This window comes from Budorcas taxicolor, chromosome 3 (genome assembly GCF_023091745.1).
Source record: "Budorcas taxicolor isolate Tak-1 chromosome 3, Takin1.1, whole genome shotgun sequence".
Taxonomy (NCBI): domain Eukaryota; kingdom Metazoa; phylum Chordata; class Mammalia; order Artiodactyla; family Bovidae; genus Budorcas; species Budorcas taxicolor.
The window spans coordinates 116,311,900-116,317,711 of NC_068912.1; positions in this window are offsets into that span (position 1 = coordinate 116,311,900).

The window sequence follows — 5,812 nt, forward strand, 5'->3', positions numbered from 1 at the left end:
CCAGGAAGGGACAACCGCGTGATGGACATTTCCTGTGAATGTTTGCAGAATAGATGAGCTGGCAGGGATGGGCTGAGGAGTGGAGGTCACCCAAGCAGGCAAAAAAAGAAAAAAAGGGGGGGGCATTCTTTGAATATTTGTACATTTGCTTATTGGAGATGGCAGAATAGCCTGCATTCTATTCGTAAACCAAGATACTTATTCATAGGTATGATACTTATATGTATGATACTTATTCATATGTACTCAAGATATATGCCTTTACGTTTAGAGTAAGAGATTTCCGTCATGGCCTGGGCTTAACAGAGCACGTTCCCTGTCCCAAACTGACTAAGAGCAGTGCTGGCCACGCTCCACTTGAGGGCACTGTGGTCCCAGGGTTGTTCTGGTGTCCCTTCAGCTGGATCCCTGGGCAGGCGCCTGACTGGCCCAGCTCCATCAAACTCCCAGTGTGCTCCTTGAAGAATGGGCGAGGTCTCCAGCCTCACTGGGGACAGAAGCCTTGAGCTGAGTGCCTGGTTCTTCGGGGCTGGCTTTGCACAGAGCCCCGGCTGTCGTGGCCGTTGGAGAAGCGATGCCAGTCTCTGCAGGGGTGGCGAGCCCTCAGCTGCTGTCCGCACAGGGGTGCCTGTCCCAGTTCAGTTGCTTACTGTCGGAGAGAGGCTGGGTCAACCTTCCACAGAGCTGAGGGTCTGGGGTGGAGCGCCCCTTGGTGCTGGCCTGCAGCAAGCTCACCGCCCAGCCTCGGGAGCCAAGCCCACGAAGCCGCAGTAGAAACCTGTGTGCTCAGGTTGTAATCTTAGTGTCGGCTGACTGACCACGCCTCCTTTTCCCCGGACCAGCAGAGAGGGCAGGAACGGGCTTCACCAAGGTCGGGTGCCACCCGTGTCCGGATCTGGAGCCTTCGGAGGACAGCAGAGGCCCATCTGTAGGTGCAGGCCGAGCCCACACAACTCGTACGCTCTCCCGCCACCGGACACGGCACCATCGTGCTCCAGGGACGAACACAAAACCTCTGTCATCCTGCGTCCCTTCAGCTCATTACCATAAACACTATTAAATCCTGGCAGCACAATAATCCCTTCCCTGTGTATGTGTGAGCATGTATTATGCAAGATTCAAAGTCACTTGATGCCAGGAGGACAGTAAAGAGACTCTCTGCATAGGGCAGAAATAATTTGCAAGACCAACTTGGGGTAGAGGGTTCTCAAATGAACTCCGGTGGTCCCACAGCTTTCAGAGGGCCAGGCAGGCACCCTCTTTGAAGAGCTGCGTAACAAAAGGCCCTGGCTGGGGGCATTATAATTTGCTCTAACCAGTTCCAAAGGACTCCTATTTTCAATGATGTAAAGAGACATACTAATGTCACAGGACGTGGGCATTGTACATAGTATAAATACACACACAAAAGCTATGTGAGGGTATTTTGGATGTCTGGTTGGGGCGGATGTAATTAAATTTACCTTCGAGAACACTTTGAAGTCTGTGGCTAACTGTTTTATATAAAGCTAACATTCCCCATCAGCTCATCCTTCAGTTGTAGAATTCTCGCAAATTGGGAAAGTTGCTGAGGCAGAATCAATTAGTTTCCACTTGGAGTAAAATCTGTCCTTTAGGACGGAGGCTGTCATCCCTGCTCTGGCTGTTGCAGGTCACCTGGGGGGGTGACCTGCTGTGTTCAGGGAGCCGTGGGAGCCCCCAGGACCCGGTGTGGATCTAGGCACTGAGCCCTGCACCCCTGTGTGTGCCGTGGGGAGACCAAGGTTTCTGGTTGGCACCAGCTTCTGCTCAGGCCCAGCCCTGCTAGGGTACCACCCAAGGAGACCTCCCCACCACTGAGCCCCATGAACTTGGCAGCCTGGCTGGTGAGGAAAATGTCAAATCTCACTGGGTGGATGATGTTGGAAGTGGCCCGTGTGTGACACACCCAGAGCAAAAGTCCAGCAAGTGGGCTGCTTCTTTCTTTCTTTTTTTTTCTCTTGTATTTATTTATTTATTTTTTATTGAAGTATAGCTGATCGAGAGTATTGTGTTAGTTTCAGGTTTATGGCACAGTAATTCAGTTACTTATATACATGTGCTAATTTGCTTCAGTTGTGTCCGACTCTCGCGATCCCATGTACTGTAGCCCACCAGTTTCCTCTGTCCATGGGATTATCCAGGCAAGAATACTGGAGTGGGTTGCCATGCCCTCCTCCAGGGGATCTTCCTGACCCAGGGATCGAACCCGAGTCTCTCACGTCTCCTGCACTGGCAAATGGGTTCTTTACCACTAGAACCACCTGGGAAGCCCCATTCATATACATCAGTTCAGTTCAGTCACTCAGTCGTGTCCAGCTCTTTGTGACCGCATGGACTGCAGCACGCCAGGCCTCCCTGTCCATCACCAACTCCTGGAGTTTGCTCAAACTCACGTCCATCGAGTCGATGATGCCATCCAACCATCTCATCGTCTGTTGTCCCCTTCTCCTCCTGCCTTCAATCTTTCCCAGCATCAGGGTCTTTTCCAAGGAGTTAGTTCTTTGCATCAGGTGGCCAAAGTATTGGAGTTTCAGCTTCAGCATCAGTGCTTCCAATGAATATTCAGGGCTGATTTCCTTTAGGATAGACTGGTTGGATATCCTTGCAGTCCAAGGGACTCTCAAGAGTCTTCCCCAACACCACAGTTCAAAAGCATCAATTCTTTGGCGCTCAGCTTTCTTTATGGTCCAACTCACATCCATATATGACTACTGGAAAAACCGTAGCTTTGACTAGATGGACCTTTGTTGGCAAAGTAATGTCTCTGCTTTATAATATGCTGTCTAGGTTGGTCATAGCTTTATATACATATATTGATGTAATTCAGTTATTTATATACATATATCCGTTTTCAGATTCTTTTTGCTTATAGTTTACTACCAATATTAATATAATTCCCTGTGCTATACAGGAGGTCCTTGTTGGTTATGTCATATATATATTGTGTGTGTGTGTGTTAATCCCAAGCTCCTAATTTATCCCTCTCCTCCTTCATTCCCCTTTGGTAACCGTAAGTTTGTGTTCTATGTCTGTGAATGTCTTTTTGTTTTGCCAATAAGTTCATTTGTATCCTTTTTTTTAGATTTCACAAATATGCAATATCATATGGTATTTGTCTTTCTCTGTCTGGCTTACTTCACTTAGTATGATAATCTGCCTCAAATTGCATTATTTCCTTCTTTTTTATGACTGAGTAATATTCCGTTGGTGTTGGAGAAGATTCTCAAGAGTCCTTTGGACTGCAAGGAGATCCAACCAGTCCATTCTAAAGGAGATCAGCCCTGGGATTTCTTTGGAAGGAATGATGCTAAAGCTGAAGCTCCAGTACTTTGGCCACCTCATGCGAAGAGTTGACTCATTGGAAAAGACTCTGATGCTGGGAGGGATTGGAGGCAGGAGGAGAAGGGGACGACAGAGGATGAGGTGGCTGGATGGCATCACTGACTCGATGGACGTGAGTCTGAGTGAACTCCGGGAGTTGGTGATGGACAGGGAGGCCTGGCGTGCTGCAATTCATGGGATCGCAAAGAGTCGGACATGACTGAGCAACTAAATTGAACTGAACTGAATATTCCATTGAGTTGGTGATGAGTTGGTGGCTCAACAGACACGAGTTTGAACAAACTCCAGGAGCTGGTGAAGGACAGAGGAGCCTGGCGTGCTGCAATTCATGGGGTCGCAAATAATCAGACACAATTTAGCGACTGAACAACAACATTTTATTGTATATATGTAGCATATCTTCTTTAATCCGTTTGTCTGTTGATTGGACATCTCTGCAAGTGGGCTTCTAAAGTGCTGGCGAGCAAAGTGCCTTTATTGTATTTGTGTCATAACTCAATAAAATCTCAAATGCACATCCCCTCTCAGGAGTGTTCACATTTTGATAAAAGACTATTGGGACGTTCTCCTTCACAAGAAAGACTCAAACAGCAATTTCAGGTGGTGAGAGTGCGTCTGTGCTGAGTCACTTTAGTCGTGGCTGACTCTGCAGGGGCAGACGAATATTGCCCCTGCTCTCCAGGGTGAGGAAGACTTCTCACCAGGCAGGGCTCCAGCCCTGAATCTGTAATTCTGGGACATAAGATCAGCCAGGATGTTCAGAGAATCCCGTGCAGAGCACGGCAGTTCTGACTCCAGCTGTTTATCTTCTTCATCAGCACTGGGTCAGCTTCTGTTGGGGTAGCCCCCGCCTGACCCTAGCACGCTGCTCTGTTCACTGTAGAGATGCTGAATATTGGGCTGCGGGCAGAGGACCCAGCCTTGCAAGGCTGCGGGTGCTTCCCTCGGGGATGCGTCTGAGCCCAGGTGTTTAGGAGTCGGGTGAGCCTGGCCACAGTCCTCTTATTACCAGTGACCCTGATGACTGCCATGGGTTAAGGCTTACAGACTTCCTTCTCTGGAGTGCTTCCATCCCAAGGGCATCAGGAACTCAGAGCTAGAAGGATGTTTATGAGGCTCACCCCCAGGTTTTTCATAGATGAGGAAACACACGTGACTCCCTGGGGACCCCCAGGACGGGCCCTGCACCACCGGTGTTCAGCTTCCCTCCCCGTCCCCCGAGTTGTGGTGTGGTCTGGAGCAGCTCTGTGACTTTGGGAAGGCTGACAACCTCTCTGAGCTCCGCGTGGAGAGCGGGGAGTCTGGTTTGGGTTTTTTGTGGCCGCGCTCTTCTGAGCGGCCCTTCCTGCTCCCTGTGCAGTGGGGAGCCGTGGGGGGCCAAGTCAGCCTTTCCTGCCGCAGCAGGAAGCCGTCAACCCCCTCCCATGGGGATCAGGAGGCGGATGTCTTCACCATGCACTCGCTCAGTGCAGCTCGTAAACACACTGCGCGGCCCAGGAGCGCCTGTGGGGACGCCTCCCTCTTGTGCTGCTCTCGAGGGGAGTCCTGAGGCTCAGGGATGCCAGCGTCTGCCATCAGCCCTGCTGAGAAAGTGGGGGCCATGGGGGTGTGTGCATGCACGTGTGCACGTGCGCATATGCTCGTGGGTGTGTGGGTGTGCATGGGTTTATAGGGGTGGGGTGTGCACATATGCGAGTATCCGTGCACGTGTGTTTTGTGTCTATCCGTGTGTTTGTGTGTGTGTGCATGTGTGTGTGTGGCTCGTGTGTTTCTGTGTGCCGTGTTATGTGCTGTGTGTGTATGGGTGTGTATGGTTGGACCGGCTCAAGGTCACCCAGCTCGCTTGTGAGCCGGGACTCAGCCCGGCCCAGACCACGGGCCGGGAGATACCTTCGAACAGGCTGGAGTGGTGGTCTCTCTACCCAGGGGCTCTAGAGATGAGATTGTGGTGTCCCCGAGAGGGCGACAGAGGCCTCCCAGACCCCAGACGGGCCCATAAGGGAAACGGTCAAGGGGAAGGGCTGGGGGTGGGGGTGGTGCTGGGATCTCGGCTTCTGCAGGTAGGTACATCCCGGCCCTGGGGAAGCAGGGGCATCCCAGGGCAACCGCCCAACACGTCACCACACTGCACTGTTGCCTCAGGAAGCTGGAGACCTGCCGTGGAAGAGCAGGTGGTGCTCACGGAGGTCAGAGCTGGGATCGCTCGTCACTGCAGCTCCACGAGGCAGAGACCAAACTCCTGCCCGAAGAAGATGCAGGGGGTACAGGGCCAGGGAGGGCAGAGGGCCAGTCAAGACCTTTGCTCTAAACCTCTAGAACTGATGCTGAAGACAGAATTTCTAAGATGCTTAATCTCTAGGCCACAAGAGAGAGACCCTGTCCGTTTGCCATGGGGAGGACCTGGGCGAGCTGCGCTGTGTGAAGAGAGAGACTTCCGAGGACAGTCCAG